The sequence below is a fragment of the Glycine max genome, chromosome 12 (assembly GCF_000004515.6).
Source record: "Glycine max cultivar Williams 82 chromosome 12, Glycine_max_v4.0, whole genome shotgun sequence".
NCBI lineage: Eukaryota > Viridiplantae > Streptophyta > Magnoliopsida > Fabales > Fabaceae > Glycine > Glycine max.
The window spans coordinates 14,724,133-14,745,909 of NC_038248.2; the positions used below are offsets into that span (position 1 = coordinate 14,724,133).

Here is a 21,777-nt window from a genome sequence, read left to right on the forward strand (position 1 = left end):
GTGTCGAAATAATCAATTACCACATTGGACAATCGATTATTCCAGAACCACAAAAGCTTGAGATGCTCTCTATGAACGAGATAATCGATTACCATATTTTGTAATCGATTACCACGGTTTTGGAAATGTAGAACAAAGACAAATTTGAACAAATAAATTGATTACTATATTTGATAATCAATTAAATTAGCTTTAGTTATTAAAATTATAAATACCCTCACTTGTTCTTTCTCATCAGTGACTCTTGATGCAATCTTATCTTTTGGAAAACACTTTCTAAGAGTCATCTAAGGGAATTACTTTGTATTTCTTCAAGAGATTCAAGTTGATCAAGATTCATTAATTCTTCATCATGAGTTGATAATCAAAGGAAGATGTTGAAGATGTTGGGATATGTTCATGAAGGTGTATTCAATCTAATTATGATTTCTTTATACTTTCTTAATCTTGGTTAGGGTTACCAAGGGATTTATGATTTGACAGGGTTTCAATTCATGGAATTTCTTGTTGTAGGGTTCAACAAGGTTTTGGTTCTTCTCTTGTAGGGTTCAAGGAAAAAGTAAAATTTTAGAAAATTGCATGTGCATAATGTTTGTATTTGATTCTCTAATAGTGGAAGTTTCAAAGGATTTTAGAACAACGAGATGTAGGTCCTCTTGAATAATAAACCAGTATAAATTCTGTGTGTGATTCTCTCTTTCTCTAACCTTAGTTTTGTGAATCAATCATGGTAATGAATTGATGTGAAAGGCCATAAAAGTTTGTTTTTTAAGATTTTTGAATATATTGATTTTACGTGTTGTTGATCTTTCTTCAACAAGCCTTTTCAGAAAACCTTGATTTGTAAATAAGGGTTAATTTTAATTGAATCTAGGAAATAATTGGTAAAATCTTAAAGAATCTATTCAACTTCCTTTCTACATTCATGGTTATTCCAACAGTATATAATATTTTTTGAAATTAGTGTAAGATTACAACAAGAATATCTACACCACATTAAATTAAAATTTTATTATTATTTTTTTTCTCTCTATTCGTGTTCTAGAATTTATCAAAAAAACCTTCCCCCAAAACCCGAAATCCCAATCTTTGCCACAATTGCCACCGCCACCATGACACCAAGTCCAATTCTACTCCCAAAGCTTGAACCTTTTGACGTCAACACCCGCACATACCAACAAGAAGAAGAACAACAATGTTAGAACCCTCATTGGTCCTCGTGGTGGCTCTGGCGTGTTGGATTGAGATCAATTTGAGAGGAACCTTTTCTATCCAAACCTTCCTTTTTTTGTTTTATTTTTGGATTGAGATCGATTTGAGAGTCCCATAATTCATTGTTGTTATCAGGATCCGAATAGATACCCCTTTTTGCAGAAGCCTGGGCATTCTCTTATCAATAAGCTCAATGCTTCGCGACTAGAAAACTACTATTCTACATAGGTCGAAATGGGTATTCTACATCTGTGCTCAACCATTGTTGATACTAATGTAGTTGAAAGTAAAAACTTTCAACAACGGTCAACAATCGATCGTTGTAGAATTACACTGATTTCTACATCGGTGCCAACCAAACCACCGATGTAGAAGGGTGCCTTTCAAATACGGGGATGACATCAGCAATGACTTCGAAAACGTGTTTTCTACATCGGTGGTGACGTCACGCATGACATAGTAACTGGCACGATGTAATAAATATGTGTTTCAACATCGGTGCCAATGTTGCATGTTGTTTCAACATCAGTGCTTACGTCAGCACCGATGTTAAATGTTGAATATCCTGCAATTAAATTTTAGGTTAATTAATAATCAATATTTATATTTACAATATTATTATATAATATGAAAATCAATATTTATAATTACAATATTATCTATATTACTAATAATCAATAAATATAATTATATAATATGAAAAGCTGTATTTATAATTACAATATTATCTATATTTGTAATAACCAACAAATATAATTATATAATATGCAATAATATTATCTATATTATCTATGTATGTAAATGTTGCACAGAAAGCCAAAATAATTAAGCATTCATCAACCTAATATGACCTTGTATGTGCATGTGCTAATGAAATGGATGCCAATATGATTTCATAGTTATTCTCAATAGTTTTCTCCTTCTCTTATACCAGTTGAAGTTGCATATTAGCACAACATGTTATCTCTACCTTTTATATATAAGGACACATGTGTATGCTTATTTCCAGTTTTCACAAGACACAACTTATATGCGTGCAAATTCACAAGTCCTTCTGCTTATCCATTGCCATTGACATAGAATTAGTTGGTATAGAACTAATATGCCCTTATGTAAAGGTCAGAGGGGAAACAATTTCTATTCTAAATCCATAAAGATTTATGGCTGTAGAGGAGAGGCTCACGGATACTGCTACCAAACTCCCCTTGACCTCATTTAAAAACCACCTTTATTTCATCCAATCAAGCAATCAATCATTTTTATTTTCCAATCAAATCCGTAATCACCATCAAACAGAAAGGTACCTTAAACCTAAACACTATTGGGGAGTTTTGGACACCAAAAAAAGATTTGTTGGGACTTGGGGATTTTTATTTTAAAAGATGGACAAGAACTTTATTATACTCTACATTTTTTTATTTTTTGGAGTCAAAATTAGGCGCTAAGAATAGCTAATATACTGTATGAAATTTAAGGTCATTAATTAAGAAAACTATAATAACATATGAGAGAACAGAGTACTTGGACAAGTTATTACCTCCTTGGCTAAAGAACTCAAATGGCTTTCCATAATATATATTTTTTGTTCTAAACTCTAGCTCCTGTGAAACAATGTATATTAAGATTTAGTTACCAATAAAAAAAATCAAAACATGAGAGGGAGGGGGCCGGTGGGACAACTAAGGTTAAATACAGAGAGTGAATGCAGTACATAATAAAAAAGAAGCAATTCTTACCCCTTTTAGGCTCAAAACTGCCTTTTCATTCAGCAACTGATTGGTTAACCACCAATGTAGCCTGCATAACACATGATGTATTTGAAAATATTAAATATCTTAATAAATCATTTCTCAATGATCTGGCAATTGTTCCTTGTTCTGTTCAGGCCAATGATCTAGATTGGGCCCAAGATCCAATATGCCATCAATAATATACTTCAAATCACACATAAGATTCATTCAAACATTCAAACATTCAGCAACTGATTGGTTAACCACCAAGTTTCATTAACAAAATTTCTAAATATATGAATTGACTAAGGTTAAATATATACCAGATCCAAAACCACCAAAATAATTATAAGAGTAAGTACCTAAAATTACTGAACAATATCAGTCACTTTAGTCCATATTATTGCACTTAATCTTTACACAGATTCATACAGCTTAAATTTCTATCTCCTATGCTACTCAAGCAAATACCTCAATTATTGAAATCCAATTAGTAGAAACTAAGAAACATGGTTACAAAGTAACAAAAAAGTTTGTTAAATTTCGGGTTCTAAAAGGGGTAAACAGGTAAATACCAATGAAAAGGGGTGTTATTCCTAATTATCTAACAAAGCAGGGGCTACAGACTATGGATAAAGGATGCAACAATGTTGGCATACAGGACACGCCTCTGTCATCTGTTTCTTATTAAATTATCGGGTACCAAAATTGGCTCTAAAAGGAAAAAGGTTCTAAATTTTGAGAACCACAGATTTACCAACAAATGGTTTGCAATTGTATTGTCTATAGTAAACAGTAATGCACAAGAGAGATACCTCTGTAAGTTTCTGAACTTGAAGATGGAAGCCAGCTTCTTTCTTGTGCCAATCAAAGCCCTAAGAACACATTTTATACAATGTTCTTAACCAAGAATAATAGCAATATAGCCTCATATTCCAGGATAATCAAAACCAGGAAGAAAAGACAGTATCTACATATGATAGGGTTAGTCTCAACAGGCTGGTATTATTTTCCTGATGCGGTCATAGCAAACCATATAGCGGGCTGAATAATTAGGGTCGTGAGCAGAGCTATGTATTGCTTCAAAAAGAGCCTTCTGACCATATAAATGTCATTAATTTTGAGTAATTTTTATCATTTAATAATTTGTAAATATATATAGTATGCATTATTTAAAATACAGAAAAATAAATAAAAAATAGTTGTTGTTCTGCTATCCTGCTATAGTGTTTTTGGACTCGCTGCTATCCGGGAATTAAAACATCTGACTTGATTATTTTTAAAGATAACATAAACCTGGGGAAGCAGAGTGCGTGCTGCCACTACTAAAAAAAGTTGTTTTTATGACGCACATTCTAAGGCGGTTCCCAGGAACCGTCTTAGAATGTCCCTTAGTGGCATTTTTGTAAATAGCGGTAAGATAATTAGGACGGTCTTCGAGACTCGTCTTTGTAGGACTTATTTCTACAACGGGTGTAAATAGAAACCGCCTTTGTTCATTTTTTAAAAAATAAAAAGCTTTTTTGATTAGGTTTTCGCATGCATCCTGCGCGCGACGCCGCGAAGCTCAGAACTCGAAGGACCTCGAAGCTGACATCCCCTGTGCCACATCAATGTTGTTGCAGTATCACCGTGCCGTAGGCTACCCCGTTGTGGTTGTCAGCTGTGTCGTGAGAGTGAGAAGCAGAGGGTAACGAGGAAGGTGAAGTGGTTCGATGACCAGCAGGGAGTGGGTCGCGTCAACGACGCCAGCACTGGAAAATCCTTTTACGGCCCCGGCGGCCCCTATGCCATGTTCGCCGGCAAAGACACCAGCAGAGCCCTGGCGAAGATGAGCAAGAACGACGACGACATCCCCCCCTCCCTCGACGACCTCTCTGATAAGGCGATAGACGTTCTCAATGACTGGGAGAACAAATTCCAAGCTAAGTACCTGGTGGTTGCTCGTGTTCTCAATTAATCATATGATAACCTAAGTGTATTTTGTACTCTATCATGTGAGTGACATGATCTCTTACCGAACTCAATCACCCTTAAATTCCTAATAATATTAATAAAATTCCTCTATCCAAATTCTGGATATGAGATTGGATTTCTCTTTCATGCATCTCATGTAGCTCCTCTAATTGATTTTAATTTCTTTTATTGCTTAAGAAAGGGATTTTTGTTGCATTTCCAATTTGGGTTATCTTATTTGAGTACTAGCCACTATGAAGGAGAAATTAAGAAAATTGCTCTGCAATCTGCGTAATTAAATTATCTCCTCTGCTAAATTATATATAAATCTCTGTAGTGCACATGCCTTTGACCCCTGGCCAACACGTTGGATAATTCTTCATTGTCCCAAATTATTTAGGTCAATGTAGTGCACATGCCTTTGGGTAGTTATAGTTTGTGTATATGCTGATTGGAATATATGAAGTGAAAGTGTGCTAAACAATGTATAGAGTGAGCACAAGAATTATTTTGATTTTTTTTACTGTACTCTTAAGAGTTAAAGCCATTTTAATTTCTTTTACATGGCTTGATTACATGACTCCAAAAATGCTATAGTGGGATAGCAGTAGTGGGATGACCACTATTTAGATCCCGAAGTACATTTATATTACTAGATGTTTGTGTTTGCTGAAAAAAAACACCTACAATTCAAAATCTTGCCTCAGGTTCAATTTATTTCTTAGACAAGAAAAATTATTAATGTCCTCTCCACTTGGTTTTCTTCTTCAATTGTGTATCTTGTCATTCAGGGAATCAGTTATGCTAACCTTGCCCCCCCTGTGTATGTTGTTCTTGGAAGCTCAATGGATCTTGCAGTAGGACATGTTTCTATTGCTTCCCTAGTGCTGGGATCCATGCTCACAGAGGAAGTGTCTCCCAGTGAACAACCTCATCATTTTCTTCAATTAGGTTTAACTTCAACATTCTTTGCTGGGATCTTTCAAGCCGCTCTTGGAATTCTAAGGTAATTAATTCCTTATTAGCATTTCCATTTTTAGTTAAATTATTTACTTAGTCTGTAAAGTTATTTTAATTTTAAGTTTTAGTCTAGATACTAGAAAATGATAAGTTTTTAGTTTTTAGAAAATGATAAGTTACTAGCTGGAAGTGTTACACATTCAAGAACTGAGCTTGATGGAAGTTCTGAGACTGAGATGATGGTTTATCCTCCATTCGAATTCTCAGATGTTTCCCCTCCTTCCATTATTACCGAGGGAACCCATGGAGGTCCGTGGAGAAAAAAAATGTCTGATTTAGATGGAACTGTGGATGAAAAAGACTTCCCCTGGTGGTGTTTGGACTCTGTATTGAATAATCGGTTACCTAGCTTCTAGAGAAAATATGAAGTAATTAACGTTTTGCCTTCCTGTACACTCTCATTGTTTGGTGGAACCCATGCTTGTAGTAGCAAGGAAGAAAACTTGTTTGTGGGTCATGGCAATTGCATTTATTAAGAACTTGGTTGGCTGATTTCATTCTTTCTTTCTTTCTTTTTTAATCTCCTTTTTTTCTTATCGTAGGCTTATTCTAATGTTTGAACATGATTGTGGATAATCATATATATGATAGTATTTTATACACATCCCATAAACAAATATGATGATACTGAACATAGTAGTTTATAACACAAATCAATTAAGTAGTTGCGATTTTGTTTTAAGTTATAGTAGTTTGCTGCTAATATTTATCCAGTGCTACCTGTTGTTCGGTTCCATGTATTTTTCGTATCATCTATCTATATATTTTTGTTTTCTTACTTTTTGAGAGAGGGTGGAACATTTACCAATGGATATGAGTCACTGACCTTGATGAAAATTTTATAACTCTGGAATTCTTTATAATTATCATTTCTCTTGGGTTAGTGAATAGTAATTGTATACCATTTTTCTTATTAAGATTATCTAATTTTGTTAGTTGAATCATATGCGTGAATTTTTGTAAATTCTCTCGATGTCAATTCTGATGGATAAAAAATTTATATAATAAACTTGATACAGATCTTTTTTGGATAACCTTTGCGGATGCAGTTTCTATTTGCATCCATGTGAAGGTTCTAGTCTCCAAAACCTTACCCAAGGGAAGCTAAGTGCTCCACGTATATTAAGAATTCATCAAGATTTAATTTCCTTAGTAATGGACAGATTAGAAAAGAAATCAAGCAAAGAATGGGTGCCATGAGTATTTTGTGCTCATCGTATAGCTTCACAGCCAGTCAAACTATGCAGACTTAATGTGTTTGTCTATTAACAACCTATGCAGACTTTTCTAAAAGAAAATCTATAGTCAAACTAAAAGTTGCTAAATTTCCTAAAAATGGGAGAAATTGAAAACTTCAGCACTCTTGCCCTATAGCTTCACAGTAGACACCAATACAGGACTCAACACAATTAACCTGCAATCCCTCATTGTTCAAGTCTCAAGGTATTTTCATGGGAATCCATAGAGTGTTAATTGTGTGAAATATGTCTCCAAGATACCACAAACCATAGAGTGTTTCCACTTACAAGCTTTATCAAGGAGAATATTAACTTACATTTCTTTACACCTATAAAATTGTTCACTCATTCTTTTTCTACACAAATTGCCCCCTGGAATCTAAATGTTAGTTATCTTACCTGCATTCCGATGCATTATGGGATTTCACTAACCAGCAGGATTCATACGAGATATGCCTTATTCACAAGTACATTGTATTTTGTACACCATAGTATTTATGCAGAACCTGGATTGCCACTTATAAATTGTAATCTATTTCTTGTTTATAACAATTATATAAATTTTATAAAGAATAAATGATATATGCAGTATAATTCAATCACTGACAAACATGTAAATTTATTAATTTGTATAATAATTAAAAATCATATCAATGATAATTTTTAATTAGTTAAAAGTATAATTTTTTTTACATAATGTATGCTTTCTTAAACTACAGTAGTGACCTGCTTATTTAAAAACATATTCTGAGTTTTTGGTATGCATTGCCAGCACTTGCTACTCCTTAGTCAAAAACATAAAATGTGCATTTTTTTTTCTCCATGTTACTTCAAATTAAATAGTTTTTTTATGTGTTTCTTCACAGAAAATAATATAAATATTAACTCCTACACAAATCAAATTATAATTATTTGTTGCTATTAAATTTATTTAATTTTATTTTCTTCCTTTTCACTAAAAATATAATTTAATTAAATAAATTTATAGTTTTATGTGTTAGTAATTTCTTTTATGTTAATATTTTTTTTTATATACTTATACTTATTTATACATGTGAATGATGAATTTCTTTTTTGGTTTATATCATGATTTTATTTTAACACCTTAATTTGTATTTTAATCATGTTTTGATTGTTAAATATTTTAATGTTTAAAATTATCGATAGGTCTAAGGTGTTTTTTGTGTCACTTAATTTTTTTCAAATTTATAAAACTTAAAATTTTGTTTATGAAAATTAAAAAGAGAAATTGTGATTGGTGATTTTTATTTTAATATTTTGTCATATTTATAATAATATTAGTATATTAATTATTTAGTTAGTTTTTAGTTTTTAATTTGTTTTAAATCGTTATTTATTCATTTATTTAATAATTGTAGTAGAAATTTTTTTTACTTGGTCTCATTCTATTCTGTCATTTGCAATTCCCCTGCCTATTCATGAAATGATGCTGAGTACACTTATATTTATAACCCAATTTTTTGTTGTGTTATATGTTTATTGTTAACTTTGTTCGTTTAGATTGGGTGAAAAGTAGGCACCGATAACAAAAGGTAATGCTTTGGTTTTTATTTTGGCTATCAATCTTTCTTATCTGTCAATTTGATTTAACATGTTAATCATTTACAAATACAATGTTTATTTTATTTTATTTTTTTATTACTACAAGCAAGTCATATGGCTAACTGGCCTAATAGACTATGATTTACATTATATTATACCCAATGTTTTTTTCATCTCATTTCATTGGCTCTGTACCTTAAAAGAACAAAAACATATTGTTTTGTGTCTTTTTATTTCTCTCATTATGTCTATGTTTTGTGTCTTTTAATTGAAATGAGTTCATCAATTTCCAGGTTCCAAGTGATAAAAAACTGCCATCTTTTTATCTCTTAGACAGGATTGTTAAGAACATCGGACAAGATCCAAGTGATCAAAAACATAAAACAATCATATAAAGTGGAAGTAAATATCTATTCTTTTTTTTTTTTGTTACTTTGTGGCTTTTAATTTTGATATATATGATATGATGATAATCGATGTGCCTTATGAGCAGGGGATGTGATGGCCTTGGACCTCGAGAACTGGAAGACCAAGTTAATAGTAAGCATCACTTGCTTCTTTTCAAACCATGGGTTATACTTATAGGAATCTTGGATTTTATATAGCTACGCAGATATCATAGCAAGTTGTTCCTGAGCTTTGGACCGATGTAATTGATTATAATTTTTAGTTTAAAATGCATGTTGGGTAGGATTTTAGCTCCATCTTTTAATGTTGCAGTATGCTAGTCATTTGGTCCAACTCTGACAGCTTGGTTCTATATAGGCTGAAGTTGATAGTCTATATGCTGAGGAATGCAAACTTGATGATTGTATAAGGTTAGCTACTAATTTCCCCCAAGATTTTGTATGAGTCCCAGTTTGTTATTTTCGATTGTATGCTTTCACATCTCAGTCCTAATAACATTGCGAGTAATACTCATATTCATGATGTTTTTCTTACCCAAGTATGTACAATTCTTAATTTTTGTCGTTATCCTGACTCCGGAGATCTGCAGTTTAACCATATGTTTTATGGAATTGTTCAATTACAACATAGTTCACTTTTTAATAAATATTAAAATGAAAGTCTACTTGTTTTACCGCGATAAATAGATGTTTTGCATGGTTGAATTTTGTTAATTAGTGTGAGCTTGAAGATGTATGCTAAAATGACTCTGTTACTAGCTAAATTTGGCAAAAAAAAAAAATCAGCATTCTACATCTACATCAGTTGTAGACCAAAAACGATGTAGAAACTCTACATTCTACATCAGTTGGATCTCATAAATGATGTAGAAACTTCACAATTCTACATCGGTTGGACCTCACAAACGATGTAGAAACCTCACATTCTACATCGGTTGCACCTCAGAACCGATGTAGAAACCTCACATTCTACATCGGTTGCATCTTAGAACCGATGTAGAAATCTCATGATTCTAAAACGGGTCTGACACGATGCCTGTCTTGGTAACCATGCCCTTTTAAGACGATCTTTCAACCGATGTTGTAGGGCCTAGCATTTTCAACGACTCCTATCTACAATCATGCATCAAAACTGATGTAGAAAGGTTCTCAGAATCGATGTAGAAGGCCTATTTTCTAGTAGTGTGCATTCTCAGTCATGGGTTGCAAGTCCTTTGTATTGCAAGGGACACACTTCTTAGATGACAACAGTAAAATAGAAAGAAAGAAAAAAATTGATAGTAGGAATAAGTTTTATCAAACGCCTACAGTGAAAGATGTTGTAGGTAGACATACCTTTGTTGGTAGTGCAAAATGCAGCGCTTGTGCGAGGAGGGTCCTCAATCTTATATATTTGAGAATTTATTCTAAATGCAACAGAGTGAAATCTGTCAATGAGGGAACAATGATAGAAAGTGAAGAAACAGATATAGAGGAAATTACTGTGTGGGTGTGCATGAATAATAATAGGTTTGTGAAAAGGGTGATAGTGGTAATTTATTCCTTAAATATATACCGATCATTGATCAACCACAACGGAACCTTGCTCATTAAGTTACATAACCTCTCTCTAAACTTTAAAAGCAACTAACTTCCTTTAAAAACATTTCTAAGTGTTAAAAAGATGACATGGATCTTTCTGTACCATTATTTTTCTCTAAAAGCAACTAAAACAGTCCATGTGGCTTTTATACTATCATGAAGATGCCATGCCAGTTGTGTCCATATATATGATCATAGTTGATGATCTAAGAATATGAGTCACCAAAAATAAAAAAAAGGGAATATTCATGCACATCCTAGCTTAATTTCTCTTTAAATAGCTCTTTGGAATAGAATCAAGGAACTTACCAAATCCATTACAAGAATAAATTTCTTACACCTTCAATAAAGCTCAAGTCCTTTAAAGCATCAGAATTCAGCCATGAACACCACATTACTTCATTCACTCAGCATAGCTACCTATAATCAACTGCATAAGTCAATACTCAACAAATTCTTACCTGATCCTGCCAATGAACGCCAATTGTCAACAACAACGTCAAAGCAAAGTAAAACCTTCTTTTCTTTACCTACAAACATTAAATTTTATATATATATCAAGTAATGGCTTAATTTAGAGCTTCAATATTTCAGGTAGAATATATTCGATTATTAGGAAATCTTCACTAATTGCTACACGCACAAGAGCTTTACCATGCTGAATTGCCTTCAACCATCAAAAGACAGGACAAGAATTCCATTAATTTACTTAGCTGAGCAAAGCAATTCCACGGATAGTAAACTAAATGAAAATACCAGGCATTACAAATCTGTGTAGACTCTAAGGCTGTAAAACAGTCACTAGTTCACATCAACACCTGTAAAACAGAGACAGCTCTAGCAGAAACAAGCTTACCATAAGGCTGGAAAGTTGTACTCTTATATGAGTGCCAAAAAGTGGCTCCAAATAAACAGTGAGTGAAACATTAAATTCCATACCTCAGCAACCTTGACACAAGAAGCAATATATAAAATACTCCCTTGTAACAACAACAATAATGTAAGAGAAATGTTTCTTTCAAGCATGAGAAGAACCAAATAAAGACAAAGTTTGTAATTAATTTCCTGAGTTACCTGTAAGTAATATATAAAATACTCCCTTGTGCCCCAATACTTGTATTTCCATTTCTTACATTACTCAGAGCATGCTTAATTTCATATGGTAATATGTTCCTAAAAGCCGAAGAAACTCCCTAACAGACAAAACTATTTTTCAACCGAAACTTTCTTCACGAGTCACAACAAACAAGAAACAGCTAATAAAGACGTCAAAATTATTTTCAAACTTTCTTTCTTAAGCAATCATTAGAGTAATTTGTTCCCCCCCAAAAAAAAAACAAATCATTTGAGTAACTTGTTTTCTCCCTCAAACTTTCCCAGACATGGCAATTTAAAGATAGTACCATAAATAAATCAATCACGAATGAACTTCTTTAAATGCTAAAGATGCCTGTGGCGTGCCAGTTTGGTTGCCCATCCAGAACATGGAAAATTATACTATCAATTTTGCCCAAGGCGTAGTAGCTATACCTTCTAATTAACCTCTTGGTGAATAACGTAAAACCGAACATGCTAGAAATCAATTGTACCTCAATAGTTTTTTTCTTCTTGCTCATTCAATTAACAATTCAATGCATCCAAAGGGATAGACCAAAAACTAACACATAACTTTCTACAATATTTATTTAACCAGAAAAACAAAATAATACAAGCAAAAAAAAAGAGTATGTTTTTAATATAAAATATGTTAATTTATACTAACTTTTTTTTAGGATGAGTATTATTTTTCTTTTAAATCATAAGCATCCTTTTCAATAAGCATCTTTTAATAAAATCCTACGAGAAAGTCAAATGATCAATGTTTGTAAGAATAGTTGGAAGTCCTAATATAAAGGCAAAGTTCTTAATTAGTACTAAATAAATCTCTTTCCATCTTTTTCAAAAATAATAAAATCAACCAAATTCCGGGGTGAATAATAAAGCAACAGATATCTGAAACCAAATGAAAACACAGGTTACAAATAATAATAAAGTAAAAGTAAATAAAAATAAAGTGGCAAATGATGGTGAAGGAGTGGGACTTACAGAGCTCGAATCCATCGAGGAGGAACATCAAGGGAAGCAATGACAACAAGATCGACTTCAGCGTTGAGCGTAGCCAACGATTTGAGAAGCACGCGTATGGCTATGTAGAATTCGTAGTCCCTTGGTGTACCTACGTACATCATCATTGCATACGCATTTCTTTTCCCTTCTTTCACACCGGAAACACACCAAAACCCCGATAGCAACACCAACAACACCACCACCAACATTCTCATAAACCCTGCATTTTTTGAGTCACCTCGCTTATTCGCCCACGCCATCAACCACCAAAAAAATCAGAGAAAAACAACGAAAGGAAGTGTTAATTGAAGCGATGATGAAAAGAGAGGTGGTGGAATAGGGTTATCTGTAGGAAGTGAAAATATCTATTTGCAGTAGTGGAACTCTTGTTTTAATTTGAGCATGTCAAGAAGTAGTGAGAAGGTGGAGGAATAGTCTTGGAATTAGTCAGTTTTGGGAGGAAACCGAGGGAAAAAAGGATTGAATGAAGAGAAAGTAGGAAGGCAGCTTTTAAATGGAATCTACTCCCATACGAAAAGGAATCTACTCTTATAACTCTCTCAAAATGTTGAAGTCCGACACAAGCTTTCGGGTGGAGACGGTGGCAAAGTCGATGGCTTCTAGCTGGAATAGCCACACGACGGAGAAAATAGAGGGTAACAAGCTGAGTGTGCGTAATCATAACGTGCATGAGTCTGAACTAAGTGAAGAATGGGAGCAACGGGGTGGAGATTGCATCGCGACAGGGGTTTGAGTTTTTTGGAGGTTAGGGTTTTTTGAGGTTTCACTGGAGGAGAGGGGAATGGGGGCGGAGGACGAATGTGGAGTTGGGAGTGGTGGTGGCACCAGGGAGAAGGTGGAGAAAGTGTAATGGGAAGAGGAGAGAAGAGGAACAGCTAGCGAGTGGGGAGAGGAACAGACGTCAGTTGGGATTTGCACTTTAAGCACTACTAAGACATTTTTGTACGACCGTCGTAAATATGATGTCGTAAAAAAGTGTTTTTTTAGTAGTGCTTAAAGTGCAAATCCTTTATGAATACTCCTAGAAACCAATCCAAGTTCGTTATTTCAACATCATTCAAATTTGTGTAGAAAAAATCATTGGGTGAATCCGCCTCCAATTCAACAAACACCAATCCAGCAAATAAAAAATAAAACTTCCTATTCAAGGAATGAAAAACATGGGAATAAGGGAAAGGTAGGACATTAATTAATTCACACATTCACGCCACCGGATCCATCACCGACCCAATATTGAAATGCTTATGTACCAACAAAAGATTAAAATTATACCCCAAAAGAAAAAAAAACTTGAGTGACAATTACAAGTCTGATCTGGGAAAGAAGATTCAAAGATGTAAAAATTGAAGTAAAGAAGAACGTCTCAGATCTGAAAACGCACTCATGCATTAGAAAACAACTTAATTGTGATTCTGGTTAAGAAATTCCTCACTCCTATAATTACCATTCGAAATATTGCATTCAGATCATACATATTACCACATTTCAAAACACAAAATTCAATATACGTACAAATGATTAATAGTGTCAACCTGACTTGTTGGTATAAAATATTAATATTAACATTATATATAAATAAATTGTAAATATATGATTATAATTAAGTATAATTTACAATATATATTTTAGGATAAATAGAATCAACATAAATATAATATCATGTTAGACAAAACATTATTCATTAAGCCAAAAACTTGTATTATTAGTTTACAGTTGATTAAAAATATATTGAGATTGGACCTGGTTCAGAAAACTTGAAGAATAATCTGAAGTCATCCTCAACATACATCCAATACATTTTTTATACTAAAATTCATCAAAAGTTCCCTCTAATCAGGCCGGGTCTTAGAATGAGACGAGTCATGAACACCTTAGTTGGTGAGTTGACATCTTATTACATAAAAGAGATATATAAAAAAAGCAAACACGTTAGCTTGCATTTTACACACATGTTATAAGCAACTTAACTAACAATAAATTGAATAATAATATACTCTTTAATGCATTTTTAATTATGAGGATTAATATCAAATACATTATATTAACTAAATAGGGAATGAGATCTCTATAAATTTTATTTGATAAAAAAGTTGAAAAAAGTGTTTTAAGTAATGTTGCAAGTGTCTTGCTAATTTTTTTTAAAAAGCTTTATGTTTGGGCATATAAATTGATTCTAAAACCAATAAGTTATTGATGTAAGTGAAACTGAAGTTAGATCTTTTGAAAATGTTCACTTGTTCAAATTTTGAGGGTAAATAAAAACCTTACCGGAAAGGAGAGACTCCAATAACATATAGCAACATTGATGACAAGTCTATTTTTATTCTTTTTGAAAGGTATAATATACGGCAATATTTATTCAAATTGAAGATCATATCCTTATCCTTTACTACCTAATAAATTAATTACGACTGTTAGAAACTAAACGTGCTATGATAGGATGACATTAATAATGTATAGGATAATTATCAAATTTTTCTTATTTGAGAATGAGATATTCTAACATTTCCCTCGTGCATATAATCGAAACATGAGAATCTTTAATGAACGACAAAATGTAGCCTCAAAATACAGCACATTAATAATAGTCTAATGATACAATATGTGGCATCTAATAAAATATGCAAGTTAAAAAACTTTGTTTGATTGCTCAAATGCAACACATTACTAGTAGAATAATAGAAGACTGCTTCGACGGGTAGTATAATAGTACAGCATGAGGCATCAACGCAGAGACGCAGAGGCAGGGACACCTCTCTCTCTCTCTGAAAAATACTTATTAAATTAATTGTCAAATTTTGTAACGTCTGCTATATATTCCTTTTCTTATTCTCTGGTTTTATTTCACTTATCTTACTAATAAATAATTTTTCTAAATAGATAGTCAAACGTGAATGTTTAACCATTAAATATCTAATATTTAGGAACAAAATCCCAATTAACCTTGGTTAGTCCCTATTTTGTTTTCTAGCAGAGTGGAGATCTAAATTCTACAAAGCAACTTATATACATAACAAGTAATTAACAAGGGCCATGCATTAGAAAGCAACTTCATTCTAATTCTGGTTCAAAAATTGCTCACTCCTATAAATACCATTCGAAACATTGCATTCAGAGCATACATATTACCACATTAATTCCAAACACAAAACTCAATATACAAACAATTAATAAAGAGTTACACATTGTGAAGAAAAGACATGGCTTCCATTGGCAAAAAGCAGCACATTTTAGCTCTTGTGCTCCTTCTCCCAATCTGCATTTCCCAAGTAATGTCCCGCAACCTCCATGAGGCATCCATGCATGTCCGAAAGACATGAGCAATGGACGAAAAAATATGGAAAAGTATATAAGGATGCTGCTGAGAAGCAAAAACGTTTACTGATATTCAAAGACAATGTTGAATTCATTGAATCCTTCAATGCTGCCGGGAACAAACCTTACAAGCTTAGCATCAATCACCTCACTGACCAAACAAACGAGGAATTTGTGGCTTCCCATAATGGATACAAACACAAGGGATCACATTCGCAAACACCATTCAAATATGAAAACATCACTGTGTTGGTTAATTTGAAAATCGAGATAATACTAGATAAATCTGAAGTCGTGTATAACACTTTCAGATTGAATCAAATTTCGGGGTTCAACCAAAATTGTTCAATCGGATAAAATCAGAAGATTATAATTCAAGAGTTTTGTTTTGGTCTTGTATGTTTTGTCACCCGTTATGCTTTCTGAACCAGAATGATTATTTATGATCAAAGAACAAATGGTTTTTGGCGGTTGATGGAAGTTATTTCTTTTTAAAACCTGCCGTTGATGGAAGTTTTAGTAACTTCCATGTAACTTCCAACCGTTGATGGAAATTTTAGTAACTTCCATGTAACTTCCAACCGTTGATGGAAGTTTAGTAACTTCCATGTAACTTCCAAAATTTTCCTAAACCGAACATCTCGTTATTACATTAAAACAAGCGTGCACTCTTATTTTAACATAATAAAGAGATCAATTATACTAAAATGTCCAACAAACCTCCCCTATTTTAGTGTAATTACCGATCAAATCACCAAAGTCATAACATACAAAAAACTACTGCATAGATGAAATATCGTGACGATTGAATTTCATCTTAGCAGATTACACGTTTCAAATATTCGAATATCAGGGTGTCACTAAGGATTGAACCCTTTCTATTCATAATGAATACATGAAGATAATCTGCACAATAGTTTATAACATTACTCTTGCTCGACACTAGTTTACTAGCCTGTGTCCCTATCCTTCATAAGCATATCAAAGCCAAGTCCCAGCTTCTTGAAGCGGCTAAACTTCATGCTTATATAGGTAGTCCTTTTCTTTCTTGCACCTGCAAATGCAATTTTTCAAAAGAACCATTGAGAAGTTATACTTCAAACTCCTTAACTTACAGAACCGAACACATTCCTTTTGGGATACTTTCGATGATGTGTTCCAATCTCTACATGTTAAGCTTTCCACATTGAATTCAGCACCTAATGTCATATTAGATGGGAATTGGGTATCTTAACATAAGAGATTTCAGATGGACTTTAATCCTAATCCCACAGCTGACCTTTTCACGAGATCTCTACTTAACCCTTTGGTTAAATGATCAGCCAAATTATGCTGAGTTCTCACAAACTCCACTGATATCACACCATGCATGATTAACACCCGAACCATGTTGTGTCTAACACCCAAGTGTCTAGACTTCCCATTATACACTTGATTATATGCCTTAGCCAAAGTTCATATGGGGTAACCTTATTCCTTTTGTTAGGAATTCGGTTCAACAAGTAACAGGCTGTCAACATAGCCTTACCCCAAAATCCTTCACTTAAACCTGAATAGGATAACATGGAATTCACTATTTCTTTCAAGGTTCTATTCTTCCTTTCGGTTACACCATTCTGTTGTGGTGTATAGGGAGTTGTAGTTTGATGTATTATTCCAGTAGATTGAAAATAAACCGGATCATAATACTCACCTCCCCTATCCGTACGAAGAGTTTTGATTAGCCCATTTTGATGAAGTTCTACCTTTTTCTTATAAATTTTAAATTTATCAAGAGCTTCATCTTTTGTATTTAATAAATATACATAACAATACCTTGATGCATCATCAATAAAAGTAACAAGATATTTTTTATGACCTAATGATGGAGTAGCATGCAAATCACACAAATCACTATGAATAAGGTCTAAGACTTTAGTCTCACTTTTAAAATCCTTAAAAGGTTTCCTAGTGATCTTGGTCAACATGCAAGTTTTGCATTTTTCAATGTTCATATCAAAAGGAGGAATCATACTTGTTTTTGACATATCTTTTATTCTTTTGTAATGAACATGTCCTAATCTAGCATGCCAAATTTCTGATTTTGTCATATTAGTTATAGAACTACACGAGGCCATACAAACAGATTCATGAACAAAAGGAACATCAATGTTTAATTTAAACATTCCATTACAACGATAACCAAATCCAACAAACGAACCATGTCTTGACAAGATGTACTTGTCACTTTCAAGTACTTGCTTGAAACCACAATTATTTAAAACCATACCAGACAATAAGTTCTTACGAATACCAGGTACAAATAAGACATTATCCAAATACAAACTTTTTCCGGAAGTAAAAACTAAATTCACACAACCTAATCCTAGGATTGGTTCAGTTGCAACATTGCCCATCTTCACAATAGAGCCATCATCGATTGGTCTAAATTCCTTGAACCAACGACGATCTTTGCACACAAGGCTTGTTGCTCCCGAATCAAACCACCAAGCAACGTCATCATCCTGCACATAGAATGCATCAGATATTAGTGATACATAATTTGAATTCGTATTTGAATTAAAATTATTCACTACAATCTGACCTTGTTGCTTTTCAGGATCATTAGACCCACTTGGACCAGCCTTGTTCTTTCCTTTGAACACCCGGCAATCCCTCTTTAAATGACCAGGTTTCCCACACTTCCAACATGACAATTTTGTCTATTTGTTTGGACCTTTGTTCTTATTTCCTTGAAATTTTCGTTTGTTACCTTTAGCATTGTAATTTTGCTTAACTGTTCCACTTTCCTCTACCATATTAACAGAAGAGGAACCTACTACGTTTTTATCATTGACTTTGTCAATTTCCTGAGCCCTCAGCGGCTCCTCAATCATGAAATGACTACCGAGTTGAACCAGAGTCAACTCTTCCTTCTTATGTTTCAAGGTATGCTTGAAGCCTTTCCAAGAAGAAGGCAGTTTATCAATTATAGATGAAACTGCAATGGATTCATCCATTTTCAAATCATGTTGAGTAAACTGACCCAAAATCCGCAGCAGTTCATTATATTGTTCCATAACAGGCCTCGAATCAATCATTTTGTAATTAAAGAAATTACTAACTAAGAATTTGTTACTTGAAACATCTTCTGCCATATACTTGGATTCAAGAGAGTCCCATAATTCCTTAGCAGACTCTACATTTTGATAAATATCAAAGAGAGAGTCAGACATACCGTTTAGAATGTGTCCACGACAAATGTAATCGTCGTTCTCCCATTTCGAATGCTTCCTTGCTTGATCCAGAGTTTCGTCTTCCATAAACACCAGCATCGGTGTACTCAGCACTTACACCACCTTCAATGTTGTCAAGAGAAAGTGCATCTTCTTCTGCCATCTTCTGAAATCCTGCCCTTCAAACTTGTCTAACTTCGCAAACTTGCTTGTCATCTTCGAACTATCGTTCGTGTTCTCGAAAGCTTTGATTCAATCTTTTGTTGGTTAATTTGAAAATCAAGATAATACTGGATAAATCTGAAGTCGTGTATAACACTTTCAGATTGAATCAAATTTCGGGGTTCAACCAAAATTGTTCAATCGGATAAAATTAGAAGATTATAATTCAAGAGTTTTGTTTTGGTCTTGTATGTTTTGTCACCCGTTATGTTTTCTGAACCAGAATGATTATTTAAAAGAACAGATGGTTTTTGGCGGTTGATGGAAGTTATTTCTTTTTAAAAACTGTCGTTGATGGAAGTTTTAGTAACTTCCATGTAACTTCCAACCGTTGATGGAAGTTTTAGTAACTTTCATGTAACTTCCAACCGTTGATGGAAGTTTAGTAACTTCCATGTAACTTCCAAAATTTGCCTAAACCGAACATCTCATTGTTACATTAAAACAAGGGTGCACTCTTATTTTAACATAATAAAGAGATCAATTACACTAAAATGTCCAACACACTGGTGTTCCGAATGCAGTGGATTGGAGGGAAAATGGAGCTGTCAAGCAATGAAGGACCAAGGCCAATGTGGTAATTAAGTAACAGAATTTCTTTTATCAGTAAGAATCAAAGGCAGATAACAGGGAGCTTACAACAACTCAGGTGTCCTGCTCAAGCAACTGAGCTAGACTCCCTCGATTAACACAGAAAATTAACCATAAATTAAAGTGATACTATTTTCTTTTATATATATCACTGTTATGATGGCATTAATTAATATTGGTTAATCTGTAAATTAACAGGTAACTGCTGGGCATTTTCAACGGTTGCGACAACAGAAGGTATCTACCAAATAACTACAAGTATGTTAATGTCCCTTTCGGAGCAAGAGTTAGTGGATTGCGACAGCGTGGATCATGGTTGTGATGGAGGTTACATGGAAGGTGGGTTTGAGTTCATTATAAAAACGGTGGAATCAGCAGTGAGGCAAACTACCCCTACACAGCAGTTGACGGAACTTATGACGCAAACAAAGAGGCTTCTCCTGCAGCTCAAATAAAGGGATATGAAACAGTACCTGCTAACAGTGAGGATGCACTGCAGAAAGCTGTTGCAAACCAACCCGTGTCAGTTACCATTGATGTCGGAGGATCCGCTTTCCAGTTCAACTCAAGTGGGGTTTTCACAGGACAATGTGGGACTCAACTAGACCATGGCGTTACTGCAGTTGGTTATGGTAGCACTGATGATGGCACTCAGTATTGGATTGTGAAGAATTCATGGGGCACACAATGGGGTGAAGAAGGTTACATAAGAATGCAACGAGGCACAGATGCCCAAGAAGGCCTATGTGGCATTGCCATGGATGCCTCGTACCCAACTGCTTAGAAATTAATCCTTGTAATCATAATTTGTGTTTCAAGTTTACTTTCTTTTGCATTGTCATCGCTGCTTGTAATATTTTTAATTTTTTATACACTAAATTACTTCATACATTATTATATCTACCTAGTATAAATGAGTTGTTCTTTCTTTCTCGCAAAATTGAAATATGTTACTTTATGATCTGGAGTTAGACTTGGTTGATTTAAACCTATGTGTTAATGCTGCTGCATTTACGGTGTGGAGGTTGTCAAATACGAGGATGTTTTTCAAATCAGAGAAAAATAAATGAAGAGAAAATGCAATGATTTGTGCAATGTCAATGCTGCTGCATTTACGGTGTGGAGGTTGTGGAATGCCGGCAGTGACATGAAATCGAGATTGGAGCTGCACAAGTAGAACCAATTGACATTCAAGTGACCAAATATTTTTTTATGGCTTAATTGATGAAGGTTGTCTTAGACAAGGTTTTTCTATTTGTGCTTCTCTTATCAATGAATCTGGAAACAACATGGGTGTCCCTTTGGATATCAGAACCTCTCAAAGCATGTACCTAGCATCCCTACAAGAAATTATTAAATCTTTGAAGTAGAGTTAAATTAATGTTTCTGATGTAGCAAGAATCAATAATGAGTGCTTCAAATTTTGATAGTTTTTTTTTGTTAATCCAAAAAGTCTTTAGTTTCATTATTTGTATTATTTCGTTTCAATATTTTATGTGGGTTATTGATTATTGAGATTTCATATTGTCTGGGAACCATTATAAGATGGACGCCTCCTTCTTAGTGAAGCTGCTCCACGAGGCCACAATTATATAAATAA

The 21,777-nt window shown here is 33.7% G+C and overlaps 1 pseudogene; it reads left to right on the forward strand.

Annotated features, from left to right (window-relative positions):
• Positions 1-16,034: 16,034 nt before the first annotated feature.
• On the forward strand, positions 16,035-20,961 carry LOC100815738 (ervatamin-B-like; annotated as a pseudogene).
• The last annotated feature ends 816 nt before the right edge of the window (positions 20,962-21,777 follow it).